Below are 16,841 nucleotides of genomic sequence, written 5' to 3' on the forward strand. Positions count from 1 at the left end.
TAATAAAATTCCCCCCAAAGCCTCTGTGAAGTGTAGTGAAAGGAAACGAACAGGTGAATGGGCTGCAGCAAAGTTGAAGCTAAGTCATTTACGGAGAAAAAGTCTCTGTAAGGCTCAGCTCCAGAGCTAATGATTGTTAAAGGGCAGCCAGGCACTGGAGGAACTAGTAGAAGAGCTGTTAGCAAAATCAAAACAGCAAAGAAAGAAATGTAAGGCTGGAATGAAAGTAGTTTCTATGCATCAAATGAATGCATCAAATGAAGTGGTAGGAAAGGCTACAGAGATTAACATGATAACATAACAAAAACCACCAGGAAACAATAGAATCCCCAGGCTGCCCGAATAAAGGAAGCAAGTTACTGGACAGTGTGTTTATGCTCTCTTTCTAAGTGATCAGAATCACTCTTTGTGCTAGCAGCAGGAGCTCAAAGTGGAAAAAATGAGACCACTGAGAAGGTACACTTGAGACCAATCGTGGTTAGCTTTTGTAAGGATGAACTAATTGAGGGATACCCATTAAGAGAGACTGTAAAGATGAGACCGTAAACAGACACCATAAAGATGGAGAGAAACAGGTAAATTTAGGGCTTATTACAGAGGATGACTAGGGAGATAATTAGGGCTAGATCTGAAGAAGAAGAAAAGGATAAAGGATTATTTACAAGTTCTAGCTTAGGCAATCAAGTAAATATGAAGACCATTCACTAGTACTGCATATACAAAATGAGAACATCACTTTTGCATGTATGTAATGCATAAGATAATCAGTGTCCAACAGAGAAACTGACAACAGTTAAAACACAGAAAACAAATTTGAGATGAGGCATGTAGTAGTCACTTTTGAGTTCTCATTGCTGCAACAAAATGCCTGATTAGAAAACAACCTAAAACAGGGAAGAGTTATTTGGGCGCCTGGTGTCAGGGATTTCAGTCCATCGTCACTTGGCTCAGGTGCTTCCTGGCCTATAGTGAGGTACAGCACCATGTCAGGACGCCATTATGGCAGGAAATTCCTTGTATAGCTAAGTAATACCAATAACAATGTGACAAGAACAAGGAAGATAGAATAACGTGCTGATGCATGCCACAGCACTGCTAACACTTAAAGTAGATAATAATGAAAGACCACATATAAATAAAAAAATAGTTTAATGACTATTTCATAGGGCATGCAGGAGTAGTAGAAACCATCAGGAAACATGGTTGTAGGATGCAGATCACTGTTGCAGGAGTAGTAGAAACCATCAGGAAACATGGTTGTAGGATGCAGATCACTGTTACGTTAGAAGATATATAGTGATCACAATAGTATGACTACAACATCCTTTCAAGTTGTCATTAAGATGTAATCATGTACTTGTTTCAAACCATAGTTAGATAAAAATGTCTACAATAAAAATGTCTACACTAACATTAAAGTTCTGCCTCATACACACGAAGGCAAAGGGTTTCTAAATTTCTGAGTGACATTCTTTCTTAAGACCCTTCCATACCATGATCTGTCTAAAAAGGAAATGTACGTGGGTATGCAAGCTCTCCCACAATCCCAGCACTTGGGAGGCTCAGGCCTGAGGTATATGAGTTCAAAGACAATATGAGCACATTACCAAGACCCTATATTATTAGAGATTACTATATGGGATCTCACAGGTATTTCAATGGAATGTCAAAAGTGTGGACATAAAGGGACAAAATATAAAATATTTAAATACCTATAGGAGGGTTGGTGGTGTGGCTTGGCTGTTAGAGGGCCTGTCTCACAATCATGAGGCCAGGAAGTCAAACTCTAGTATCGCCACCCAATTTCTAAAAGAAAGTCCATAAGCTGCCAATATTTAATGGTTTTGCAAAATTCTAACAAATTCCCTCACTTGAATTACGTATGGAAAAGAAATGATGGTTTTGAAGCTAAAACCAAGGGCCTAGACACTGACTTTAAAAGTCATAAGGTTTGATTCCAAGATAGCAGAATAAACTTTTAATAAAGGAACTGATAATATTGATCCATCCAGATCTCAAATAAATGTACTAGAAACAGTGTTCTCTCTCTCTCTCTCTCTCTCTCTCTCTCTCTCTCTCTCTCTCTCTCTGTCATGAGGCTTGAACTCAGAACCTAGGCACTGTCCCTGAGCTCTTTTTGCTCAAGGCTAGTGCTCTACCACTTAGGGCTACAGCAATATGTCAGGTTTCCTGGTGGTTAATTGGAGATAAGAGTTTCACAGTCTTCTCTAATCGGGGCTGGCTTTCAACCATGATCCTCAGACCTCAGCCTCCTGAGTACTTAGTATTACAGGTGTAAGCCACAAGTGCTCAGCTTCTCTTTTGTATTATTAGGATTGATTATTGAAAATACTGCCTCCTTTTTTCACCACATATGTTGACCTTCACTTACTCTAGCATCCATACTTAAGGACCTACTTTACTTTTTTGTAATCTGTGCCTTATGTAATAAACAAGATTCTAGACATAAGATCTTAGGTGTGACACAATAAAAGAATATTTACATCTGGGCACCGGTGGCTCACGCCTGTAATCCTAGCTACTCGGGAGGCTGAGATCTAAGGATCGAGGTTCAAAGCCAGCCTGGGCAGAAAGTCCGTGAAACTCTTATCTCCAATAAACCACCAGAAAACCAGAAGTGGTGCTGAAGCTCAAGTGGTAGAGCGCTCGCCTTGAGCTAAAGAGCCAAGGGACAGCGCTCAAGCCCAACGACCGACAAAAAAAAAAAAAAATTTACAGAGACTTTTCAAGAGTGTATACTGCATGTGACCAGGTGACCAAGGAAATATTATTAAAAATGGCTTCAAATTGATTGTCCCCCATTGTAACATAGTCTGCTCCATATCCCCTCTCTTCTAGGATAGCATTTGTAATTTATTTCATTAATGGAATACAGCACAGCAAAGCTCTAGACTTGCAAGGTAAAGGCATAAAAAAAGTCTTGTAGCTTCTTCCTTTGTCTCTTCCATTGTTCACAACAGCCAAACTTCTTCTTCAAACCAAGATGTCATGCCTTGTGATTACAAAGAAATGCAGAGAAGATATTTATGTTTAGAGATTCAGCAGGACTCCTGGTCCCAACTAGCATCATGTGTGAGCCATCCTGAACATCCCACCCAGATGGGCTTTCAGGTCACAGTAGTCCAGCCAAAGTCATCGCCACTGGCTGACAGATTCTTAGCAATAGTCACCAACCTGAGGCCACTCAGCTCACAAGTGCATAAAAAATAATGATAAAGACTTCTTGTTTTTTGGTATTTTGCTATGGATTGCTTGTTGCAAAAGATAAATATAAAGTAAGGAACTCATAAAACTAAACTTTATTAGATAAAGTATATTTTGTATTTTCCCTTTCTAGCTCAGAGATAGTAGCTCTCTCAGACTTCTATAACATAAATAAATAGAAGCATCTGCCAACATACATAAAACAATCTTTTCATGGGCATCACATAGCAACCGACACAAGATCATACTTTTTTTTTTTTACCAAAAAAGGAGTGTCATGAGATGACTTGCCCATTAAACTCAGATACCACACTAAAATTATATTTGGAAGAACAGTGCGAGGAAATAAAGGTTAAGTGGAGTTTGAAAATTCCACTGAGTGAAAGAAACAGAGGTCAAAGGACAGAATGGCCACATTTGTGGGAGTTTGTTAGATGTCATCTATTACAAGCCATATTCTGGTGTAATAGAAATGTAAAACTGCCTTGAATCAATAATATACAGATTCTGGAAAATTTTTCTTTCTCTTGAAGGAATGTTAATATATATACCAGCTAAGAGAATATATAGGTGGTCCCCAATTTACCATGGTTTCGCTTAGGATTTTAGATTTTACAATGGGAATGTAAAGAGTACTTTAAATTTTGACCTTTTCCAGAGCTACTGATGTATAGGATGGTATTTTCTGAAGGTACTGCAATGCAGCCACATAATCAGGAGAAATAGCAACAATCAGTAAGGTACTTACTGGATTGCCAGAATGTTGTGAACATAGCTATTTGCTCCAAAAATCATATGGCATATTTAAATTTTAATTATAGAACTGGTTTCACATTAGATGATTTTGTCCAATTGTAAGTTGTTAATGTCAGTGTTGGGAACAGTGAGGTAGCCTAAGATGAGCTTGTATGTTTGATGTTTAAATTAGTATTTTCAGATTTTGATAGCTTTATCAGGATATAATCCCCTTGTAAGTTAAGGTACATTTCCAAAGGATTTTTAAATGTTTATTATTGTGAAAATACTGTACAGAGGGGTTACAGTTACATGAGCAAGGTAATGAGTACATTTCTTATCCAGCATTGTTGCTTCCTCCCTTGTTTTTCCCCTACCATCCCATCCCACCCAGCTCCTCAACCACACACCCTCCACCTAAATTGTAAAGTTCGTTTTTTGGCATAGCGTCTTGTACATCTCATTGTTGCAATGAGATAATCTGTGTCTCTATTTAAACATTTTGTTCTTTCTCTTCCCCTCCCCAAATTATACCAATATCTAATACAGGGAAAGCAGGGATTATACCATGGGGGAGGGACATACAAAGCTACAAAAAAAACACATGGTACCTTATAAATACATTAGAAACAATAGCAAGGAAGAAAAACCAACTTGTGTCCCTATCTTGGGGTTCATTTCGCTTAATATCATATTATCTGAGTTTTTCTGCTTGTCTCATACATATACTAGTTATTGCAAATAAGAGAAACTATGGGAGCTATGTTTCTTTGGGCCTGGCTTACTTCACTTAACATAATTTTTTCCAAGTCTTTCCATTTCCTAACAAATGGGGCAATGTCATTCTTTCTGATGGAGGCAAAGAATTCCATTGTGTCTATACACCACATTTTCTTGATCCATTCATCTACTAAGAGGCATCTGGGTTGGTTCCATATCTTAGCTATGGTAAATAATGCTTCAATATACATAGTTGTGCTGGTAGTTTTAGTATGGTCTTGTTTGTGACCATTTGGGTAAATGCCCAAAAGTAGGATTGCTGAGTCATAGGGGAGCTTTATGTGGAGTCTTTTGAGGAAACTCCATACTACTTTCCAAAGTGGTTGAAAAAGTTTACATTCCCACCAACAATGCAGTAGAGTTCCCTTCTGTCCACATCCCCTCCAGCATCAGTTGTTATTAGAGTTCTTCATTATAGCCATTCTAACTGGGGTTTTGATTTGCATTTCTTTTATGGCTAAAGAAGTTGAACATTTCTTCATGTGTCTATTGGCCATCCTTCTTTCCTGTTCAGAGAAGTTTCTCTTTAAGTCTTTAGCCCACTTATTTATTGGGCAGTTGTTTCTTTGAGGATTTGCTGTTGGGGGATTTAAGTTTTTTAGTATATTGTAGATATGAGACCCTTGCCCATTGTATGGCTAGTGAAGATTTTCTCCCAATTTGTGGACTTTCTATTGATCTTGCTAGCTATGTCCTTTGCCATGCAGAAGCTCTGAAACTTCATGCAATCCCATTTGTCCAACTTTTCTTTGATTTGTTTTGTTTCTGGGTCTCTCTTAAGAAAATTTCTGTCTGTGTCAAGGAGACCTAAGCTTTCTCCTATTCCATCCTGTAATGTTTTCAGGGTGTCTGCTTTGACTCCAAGGTCTTTGATCCATTTGGAGTTCATTCTGGTACAGAATGATATATAAGAATCTAGCTTTAATTTTCTACAGGTGATTAACCAATTTTTCCAGCCCCATTTACTAAATAGGCTGTCTTTCTTCCATTCTATTTTTAGCTCCCTTATAGAAGATTAGGTGGGTATAGGTCTATGGGTTCATTTCTGGGTTTTCAATTCTATTCCATTGGTCCTGAGGTCTGTTCTTGTGCCAGTACCAAGCTGTTTTGATTACTATGGCTTGGTAGTAGAGTTTAAATTCCTCCAGCATTATTCATTCTGTTAGGGATTGTTTTTGCTATTTGGAGTCTTTTATTATTCCATATGAACTTTTGGATTGCCTCTTCTATTTCCTTGAAGAATGAGGTTGGAATATTGATAGGCATCACATTGAATTGGTAGATAGCCTTGGGAAGTATTGCCATTTTCATGATATTGATTGTTGATCCTTCCAATCCAGGAGCATGGGAGGTTTTTCCACTTTCTACGTTCTGTTTTGATTTCCTTTTTCAGGTTTTTTGAAATTTTTTCTTTCGTTAAATATAAATAAGATTTTTCTTACTGAAAAATGATCACTTAAAATGTTACAATTACTACTCATATATTTAAGCAAACCAAAACACCTGTAAATTTAAGTGCAATTTCACCCCAAACATCAGCAGAATTATCTTTAAGAAGAGACAGTGCAAGAGAGCTGAGTTTGCCAAGTGCTGGTGGCTCATGCCTGTAATCTAGCTACTCAGGTGGCTGAGATCTGAGGAGCTTGGTTGAAAGCCAGCCCTGGCAGGAAAGACTGTGAGACTCTTATCTCCAATTGAGCACTAGAAAACTGGAAGTAGCACTGTGGCTCAAAATGGTAGAACACTAGCCTTGAGTGAAAAATCTGAGGGAAGGTACCTAGGTCCTGGGGATGGGGAAGGGGGGGAGGAGAGAGAGAGAGAGAGAGAGAGAGAGAACAAGCACTTTTGGCTCATTAGGTAAACTCAGTACTTGATTTTGTTGGTCTTGTCAAATTTTCGTAAATCGTGAAAAGCAATTGCAGAAAGTATTATATGAAATTATGAGTCATATTTAATAATGACTCAAATAAAAATTGTATTAAGAAATTTTGTGTCTAATCAGGTATAAATCCCGTATCATGCCCTTAATACTATACCTTTTTTAATATTTTTAAAATATTTTTTAATACTATACCTTAACGTTTCAAAATTTTAAACCAAAGAGCATGAGAAAAATGTTCAGGAATGACCTCAGAATAATATGCAACTGAAGCTAACAAATTACTCAAATATACAGGATCTGGGACGGAACAAATTACTCAAATATACAGGATCTGGGACGGAACAAATTACTCAAATATACAGGATCTGGGACGGAAATAAACTCATATTAAATGAGTTAGCTCTATGGCAAAGGAAAATATGGAAACCAAATGCAGACTGGAGCATGGATCCTTACCCCATCCTTTTTGTCTTCTTTTTTTGCTCCATTCTTCTCTCAGTCTCTTGTTCCATTGTTTTTGTTTTGTATTATTTAAGTGATACTGGAATTCTAAACTCTAGATCTCATATGAGCCATGCCTCCGGCCTAGATTTTTCTGGTTATTTTTAAACTAGAGTCTCAAAGATATTTTTACCCAGATTGGCTTTGAGCTATGATTCTCCAGATCTCAGCCCCCTGAGTGATGTTTTTTCTTTTTAATAATTACACACCAGATATAATATTGTTAGTCATTCTGATTGAAGACTTTTTTCTTTCACAGTACACTGTGTGTTTGACCTTGACCATTTCATCCATGCTAATAGTTTCCTGTATGTTGTTGCTTCTGAAATAGCTCACTTTTCAATTATCTTTCTTCCCACTGCTTGTATCTAAAAATATTCTCTCATCACCACTTGCATGGACTCTTACTTCCTGACTCCACACCATCTCTCCCTCTTCTACTCCAGATCTCCCTTTAAAGTGATCTTGCTAAAATGTAAATAGAAAGACATCAGCACCCAGCTTTAAACCAGTGAGTGGATTTCTGTTTATTATAGGATGAGGTCTTAACTTTCTAGCCATAAAGCACCCTTTATGCGCTGGTAAGTTCTTTAATCTTTGGTCTCTTCTTTTATCATTGTTTCTGTCTAACTTACTGACCCAGCCATGTCTAAACATGTTCATTTGTCTGTGTGCATATTGTCTTTGTAGAAAGGTACTAAGTACTGATGAAAATATTACTCTTTCCTTGTCTACTAGGCTGAGTTTTGTTCATTCTTTGGAACTTTGTTCATATGTAACATCCTGTGGGAAGTCATTTCTTCTCAAAATAAAAATATGATGGCTATTTTTTCTGCTTATTAATTCTACATCCTTACACACTTCTCTGTCAGTGTGCATTTAACAGTTATTTATAACTATCTTTTAAAAAGTGTTTTTTTAAAAGAATCTGTTATGGATACTATGAAAATATACATATTTATCATCAGGCTATATTTATCTCCTTGAAGAATAAAAATAACATTTAATTCATATGGAATAGAGGAACATTTTCAAAAAATAGACTCAAAATTAATAGAAATTAGTCATTATGAGATCATTCCTAAAAACAGATTCAAATTTTATTCCTTTAATATTTGAAACTATAAGAAGAAAAATTATGAAATCCATTGCAGTGGCTGAATTCCTCATTATGTTTCCAATGTGTGTAAAAATATTCCTGGAGAAAAACATCTCTCCTATTCTGAACTGCAGTAAGCTTGTTTTACCCAATAATCAGCATCAACACTATAAAGGATATGTCTGCACTGTGTTGAGGCAGCTGTTCACAAATAGTACAACATGGTTGTATTAAGCTCCTGTTGGAAAAAAAAAACATTCGAACCATATATACTGAGACAATCAGTTATTATTAATTTGCATCATATAATTAATTAAGCATATGATTATACATTACAGTGACAGAGATAGTTTGGTTCCCTCAACTTACATTAATTTTCTTTCTTCTATTATTTCCATTCCTACATACATCTTGATTAAAACTATACATTTCTAGTACTGCGGATTCTTTATTTGTTCTCAAGGCATGACCTGCCTTGAGAAAGGTCTGGCTAAAAGGTTCCTTAGTAGGTTCTTTCAAACCTTTACAGCAGATAAAAAAGGAAACAAATAAAGAGAACAAATAACCACCTCTAATGCCATATTCTTCCACATATAAAAATTAAATGTACATCCTGTTTTTCACTCTTTGCATCAGACTTGCCCTTTTGTTTTACCCCAGTCTGAATTCTCCCTGCTACTGTTCCACTATGAGCTCATCAGTCTTCCCTTTAGAAGTCCTAGGATTGCCGCACAGCAGTTTGCCTGGCATTAACCCTTACATTTATCCTCCTCCCCACTTTACCCTGACATTTACTTTATTATTATAATGATGGTTTTGTGTGCATATGCATATGTGGTGTTATGATTAAGTTCCATGTCCCATGCCTTCTAGATGATCACTCTACCACTGAGCTACCTGCCAAGTTCCAGCCCCTACAATCAGGTACATTTCTGCCAGCAAATATTAAAATGTCTGTCTTACTTGTCAAGGCACAGCTGAAATGAAAATCTAAATTAAGGGATAAAAATTGTTCGAACTATGTGGAAGTTTTATGTTCCTTCCTGTTAGGGAAAAGGGGAGTGTTAAATAAATCTTGTTATTAACATAAACATACCTCTGAGAATGAGTTGTATACGTGAAAGTTTGACACACTTCTCAGAGTCTCTGAACCATTTGTCTTCTTGGTATTTGTCTTCTTGAGCCTGATTTATTTCTCTTAACACAATGCTTTCTAGTTCTATTTGCTTACAAATGATAAAATGTCATTCTTTTTAATGGCTGAATAATACTCAAGTGCATTAATTATATACATAGAGAGAGAGAGTATTATTCAGTCCATATTTTCTTTAAAAGTAGTTTCCATAGTTTTCTTTCTTCTTTTAATAATAACCCTTAGGCTATAATACTTTTATTATTTTACATCCATTGATCAAAAATAATTACTTAAAGCCAGGTGCTGGTGGGTTTACCTCTGTATTCCTCTCTAGTCAGTACACTGAGTCATGGAACATCAATATTCACAGCCACTCTGGCCAGAAAAGTCTTCAAGACTCCAGCTCTAATTCATCAGTGAAATGCCAGACTGGAGGTGTGGCTCAAGTGTTAGAGCACCAATCATGAGCAAGAAAGCTGAGTGAGAAGGGCTGGGAAGGTGGCTCAGTGGTAGAGCCTTGCCTTGCATGCCTGAGGTTCTGGGTTCGATTCCTCAGCACCACATAAGCAAAAAGAAAAAAAAAGAAAGCTAAGTGAGAGAGCACAGACCCTGAGTTCACACAGTATTTGCTTTCTAATTTCTTTCATGTTTTATGACTTTGTTCACAATAATTTCCTCCTATTACAGAACTAATCTCACCATGTTATACTCTTCTAATTTCATGAAAATATCTCCCTGCAGAATAAAGCAAAACTGTTGCTTGCAGACTGGGATAGTAGTGTCTTGGGAATTCTAGCCCAATCCTGAAAGTGTTATGGGAAGAATTAACATAGATTATGATGGGGGCAGAATCTAAGGGAGAAAAGAAAATCTACATAGCTGTCCAACAATAGGATAAGAAATGTAGGGAAAATCAGAAAGAAATTAGAAAAGAGATGGGGAAATTAGAAAAGTAGAGTTATGATTAAGTCTATGGGTTTTAAAAACATATATTCCATGTTTTGCTTCTGTTGGAAAATAAAGACAAGGCAAATATTTATATTCAGAATTCATATAGTATATGTGTTTTGGTTCTAGGAAAACAAAGTTCATTAACCTTCAGCTAACATTACCTAGCTAGATAAAAATGTTCTGAAATATTGTCCTTTTTTCCACAGAAATTCTGATAATCCTCTGAAATAAGCCAGTACCTAATTAGAAGATAATTATTTTATTTATTATTACATACTTTTGAATCATTCACAATAAGGAAGATAGGACTCTATACAACTAGCCTGAATCCAGTGGGAAACATTCTTTATAAAAGAACTCGGTCTAAGACTGTGATGATTTTTTTGTAAGCCCCAGAGTGAAGAATTGTTATGGGGGTGATATCCGAAAAGTACTATTTCCATTTTTCATACTATTTCACTCATTTTTATTTATTTTTTTTAATTTTTTTGGGGGGGTCTGGTCGTGGGGCCTGAACTCTGGGCCTGGGCGCTGTCCCTCAGCTTTTCAGCTCAAGGCTAGCGCTCTACCACTTGAGCCACAGCGCCACTTTCCGACTTTTTTCTTTTTTGCTTATGTGGTGCTGAGGAATCGAACCCAGGGCCTCATACATGCAAGGCAAGCGCTCTACCACTGAGCCAACTTCCCAGCCCCCATTTTTATTTTTTAATCGTATATTATTATTATTATTATTTATTCTGAGAACCCTTTCCTTTTTAATATTGCTATGGAATAATGAGGGCTGTTTTGCTTCCAAAGTTGTTGTTGCTATTTTTGTTGTTGTTGTTTCAGTCTAGTTTAGCCCAGCACCTGAGATTCATGACTGTAATCCTAGCTACTCAGGAGACTTTTATCTGAGGATTGTGGTTCAAGTCACTTCAAACAGGAAAGTACACGAGACTCTTACCTCCAACAACCTACCAAAAATCCAGAAGTGGAGCTTTGGCTCAAGTGATTGAGTGCAAGCTTTGAACAAAAGAAGCTAGGGACAGCACCCAAGCCCTGGGTTCAAGTCCCAGGGCCTGAACACACACACACACACACACACACACACACACACAAATTTAGTTTCTTGAAATGCATAAAGTTAAGAAATATTAGACTAAGCTAGGCACCGGTGAATCATTGCTGTAATCCAAGCTAGTTAAGAGATTGCTATTGGGAAAAATGTGGTTCAAGGCTGGACCAAGGATAGAAGTCCACATGACTGGATCTTCACTGAGAGAGTCTGGGTGTTTCAGTGTGCGTGTCATGCCAGTCATGAAACAAGCCTATAACAGGCTGGTTGTGGTCTAGAATTGTGCTTGGACAAGAAGCAAAACCCTATCTCAAAAATGAAAACAGAACTGGAAGTGTGGTTCAGTTATAAAGTGCTTGCTTAACAAGCAAAAGTCCTGAGTTAAAACCAAGGACTACCAAAAAAAAAATGTTGGGCAAAAATAATCTATAATTCATAACCCAATTATATTCCCAAATTTGTCTGCAAAACATCTAATATACCAATTTGTTTTTGCTAAATTTCACAAATGTTCTTATTTAATTATTGGTCAAACTATTCTATTTCCCTCTTCTTCTAAATTTATCAAAAAATTGGATTAATTTGCATATTAATTTATTTTTTGTAGCCTTGATAGTAGTACATTAATTAGATGGTAACTGGGCTAACACAGACCAAGGTTATATAATTTATATTAAATTAATTTAAATCTCTACATTTGCTTGGCAGTTGATAGTGTTCAAAGTCTTGACTAAATATACAAAGTATGCAGAGATAAATATGGGTTTAAAATGACTGATTTTATTGTATACCTTTTTATCACTCTAACATTCATGCAAAGCTGTCACATATTCTAAGTATATATGAGACATCAATTGATCTTTTTAACATTAGAATTAACTTTAAAATTAACATCATACTTAATTGAGCTTCTTATAAAAATAATTGTCCTCCTATGTTGAAAACAAACTCTATAACTTTTGGAGATGAGGAGGGAGGAGTTGGGGAGGGAGGAGAGGGGAGGAATTGTAGGAGAAAAACAAAGAAGTAGGTAACAACGTTAGATAGGAAATGTACTCATTACCTTACTCATGTAACTGTAACCCCTCTATACAGTATCTTTACAATAAAAAAAATAAATAAATAATTGTCCTAAGATATAGGAATATTATTGTAAATTATTCTGGAAATATTTTTCTTATTTTCTGGGTCTATATTTTTATTTCCGTATGACAAAGATATGGTTATCCACTTTAAAGGCAAACAGTAATGAGGAAAAATATTAATGTAATTATAGTTAGTTTTTGTAAACAAAATTTTCAAAATTAATAACAGTTTTTAATACAAAACTGCTTTTGACTCATGTCCTAGATTAGAAAGAAAATAAAAACAATTTCACTGTAAACCTTCTCCCTCCTTCTTCTTCCCATTCTTACCTCTCTTCAGGAACAGGACTGAAAGATTCTCAGAAAACCAAGATCCTCAGATCTCAGCCTCCTGAGTAACTAGGATTACAGGCATGGGCTACCAGCACCCAGCCAAATTTTTGTCAATTAAAAAAACATAGAAGAGAAACAAAAATACTCACATAGTACATTTTAGATACATTAAAAACAATAGCAAGAAAGAAAAAACAAGTTGGGCCCCTATCTTGGAGTTCATTTCCCTTAACATCTTATCTGGTCGTATGTACAGAGCTTTTGGCCTTTTCTGCTTGTCCTCAACTGATACTAGTTATTGCAAATAAGGGAAACCATGGGACCTATGTTTCTTTGGGCCTGGCTTACTTCACTTAATATAATTTTTTCCAAGTCTTTCCATTTCCTAACGAATGGGGCAATGTCATTCTTTCTGATGGAAGCATAGAATTCCATTGTATGTATATATATATATATATATATATATATATATATATATATATATATATATATCACCTTTTCTTGATCCATTCATCTACTGAGAAGTATCTGGGTTGGTTCCATATCTTAGCTATCATAAATAATGCTGTAATAGACATAGTTGTGCAGGTAGCTTTAGTATAGCCTTGTTTGTGATCATTTGGGTAAATGCCCAAAAGTGGGATTGATGAGTCATAGGGGAGCTCTATGTGAAGTCTTTTGAGGAACCTCCATACTGCCCCTGTTTTCACTGTATTTGATGTCAGTGCCCTGCATCTTGTATATACAATTTTATAATTTGGGGAGGGGAAGGGAAATAACAAAATACTGAAACAAGGGTACAGAATGACCCATTGTAACAATGAGATGTACAAGACACTATGTAGAAAACAAACTTTATAACTTTGTGGGGGGAGTTGATGAGGTGGGGAGAGAAGGGATGTTAGGGAAAAACAAAGGAGGAGGTAACGATGCTCCACAGGAAATGTACTCATTACCTTACTCATGTAATTGTAACTCCTCTGTACACTATTTTTACACTAAAAACATAAAAGTAAATAAATAAATAAATTTATCTTTTTATAAAAGTAATGACAGTGAATGTCGGTAATATTAGAACATTTGCATAGCATATTCAAGATCCTGAGTTTGTTACCAATGCTGGGAAAAAACTAATTAGAATAACATATTTCTTCACACAAAAGCTCATACCCAGGGAGAAATTAGACATATTTCCAACTGAACTCCAGTAAGAAATACTTAGATGTTAAAATTGACTAGAGATTGTGACCCACATTTCTCTAGCTATTCTGAACCATTTTTATGACATGACTCTCACTGAAAAAAATAATATAACAATATTGAAGTGAATAAAATGAGAGATAAATGTTCTGCATTATGAGATCACCATTTCGCTTGGTAACTGAGCAGGAAAGCACTCGCTTGTAAATGTGACTGAGCTCCCAGTAAGTTTGCCTTCAAATCACATATCTCCCTCTTTCATCTGTACTGACACCATACTACTCAATTTCTAGCACATCACAAAGAAAACTCTCTGCCTACAGCATGTGTTTACAAAGTACCTTATGTAAATTGACCAGCAAGCACTTTAGTTAAAAGAATATTTTAAGGTCTGTGCTTTAAATGGCACAGCAAAAGGCAATTGTAACTGTTTTCATGCCAGCCATTTCTTTTTATATTAGGTAATTAAAGCTTTCTGCTCCAAACAGTTTTGAATTAGCCATGAAAATCCTTTTCTGGACTGAAAATAGGAAGTACTACCTGACCAAAAGCCCTAAAATATTTATTATTGAAAGGCATATGTATATATATGTCAACTATCTTGCTGTAGTTTTTCCTTCTCAAATTATATCCATTAAGGTTATTGTAGTTACTTTTTGTAAAAAGTTTTTCGAAATCAATAACATACAGTTTTCAATACAGAAGTTTCTTTTTTTGACTAATGTCCTAGATTAAAAAAAAAATTACCGTAAACCTTCTCCTTCCTTCTCCTTCCCATTCATACCTCTCATTAGGAACAAAATGGAAAATTTCACAGAAAAAAATATTATATAACCATAACTTTGAAATATCAACTAAACAAATTTATATCTCCTCTTGCTTCTGTGCACATTAGGATGTTTTTAAACTGTGGCTGAAAAGTACAGCATAAAACCCAAGTTATTGTCTAAATACTTATGAGTGTACTCTTCAGCATTGCTAACTATATGTATAGTATTGTACAAAATTCTCAGATGGTCTCTTCTTGACAAGATAAAGCTCTAGATTCGTTGAAAAACAAGTACCTCAGTTTGCCTTCTCCTCTAGTCATTAGGAACAAATACTCTGCTTTCTGTTTCTATGAATTTGGATATTTAAGTAACCTCACTTAAGTAGAATCATTCAGAGTATTTCATTCTGTGACCAGTCTTATCAGCATAATGCTATCAAGGTGCATTCATGCTCTAGCATAGGGTGAAAATTCCTTCCTTTTTAAGTATGAATACTCCATTGCATGCATATAATACTATTCCTTTATTCACATACATATGAACATGTGAGTTGCTTTTACCACTTGAGTATTGTGAATAATGCCACAATATGTAAATATTGCTTCATTATCCTGCTTTCAATTGTTTTGGGTTAATAACCTCAATTATTTTCAAATAAATCTCCCAACAGTGAGATTTTAGGATCATACTGAATTTTCCTTTTCTGTAAAACCACCATAAACACTGTTTTCTTTAGAATCTGCATCATCTTACATTTTCAACAGTGCACAATAATTTTAATTTCCCCACATCCTAATTAATGCTTACTATTCTCTTCTACAGTTGTTGTCTGTTTTTACTTTCTCTTACTTTTTTCATATGTATTTTATTGTAAAAATACTTTACCGAGGGGTTACAGTTATATGAGTAGGGTCATGAGTAGATTTCCTATTGTGCATTGTTACCTCCTCCTTTGATTTTACCCTACTGTCCCTTTCCTCCCCACCCCTGAAACTATAAAGTTCATTTTCAACATAATGTCTTGTACATCTCAGTTACAATGGGTTAACTTGTATCCTTATTTAATTAAGCATTTTGTTATTTCCCATCCCCTCTTCAAATTATAAAAATATACATACAAAATACAGGACACGAGAATCAAATACAGTGAAAACAGGAGTTATACTGTGGGGGAAGAGCATACAAAAGAAAGAAAAAAATCACATAGTACATTATAAGTACATTAAAAACAATAACAAGAAAGAAAAAAACACTTGTGTCCCTATCTTGGGGTTCATTTCACTACACATCATCTTATATGGTCGTATCTAAAATATACTTAGAACTCAGAAAATTAAATCCTCCAACAACAAATCCTCAAAGAAATACCTGTCCAATTAATAAGTGGGCTAAAGAATTAAAGAGACATTTCTCTGAAGAGGAAATAAGAATGGCCAACAGACACATGAAGAAACGTTCAACTTCTCTAGCCATAAAAGAAATGTAAATCAAAACAACATTGAGATTCCACCTCACCCCAGTTAAAATGGCTATAATCAAGAAATCTAGTAACAACAGATGCTGGAGGGGATATGGCCAAAAAGTAACCCTGCTGCCTTGTTGGTGGGAGTGTAAACTTGTTCAACCACTTTGGAAAGCAGTATGGAGGTTCCTGAGAAGATTACACATAGAGCTCCCCTATGACCCAGCAATCCAACTTTTGGGCATTTACCCAAACGATCACAAACAAGGTCATACAAAAGCTACGAGCACAACTGTATTTATTGCAGCATTATTTGCCATCGCTAAGATATGGAACCAACTCAGATGCCTGTCAGTAGATGAAAGGATCAAGAAAATGTGATATATATATATATACATACATACATATATATATATATATATTGAGGGGGGCTCCGGTTGTGGGACCTGAACTCTGGGCCTGGGCGCTGTCCCTCAGCTCTTCAGCTCAAGGCCAACGCTCTACCACTTGAGCCACAGCACCACTTCTGGCTTTTCTCTTTTTGCTTATGTGGTGCTGAGGAATCAAATCCAGGGCCTCATGCACGCAAGTCAAGGACTCTACCACTGAGCCACCTTCCCAGCCCC

This window comes from Dipodomys spectabilis, unplaced genomic scaffold, assembly GCF_019054845.1.
Source record: "Dipodomys spectabilis isolate Male_0828 unplaced genomic scaffold, ASM1905484v1 ptg000140l, whole genome shotgun sequence".
Lineage (NCBI taxonomy): Eukaryota > Metazoa > Chordata > Mammalia > Rodentia > Heteromyidae > Dipodomys > Dipodomys spectabilis.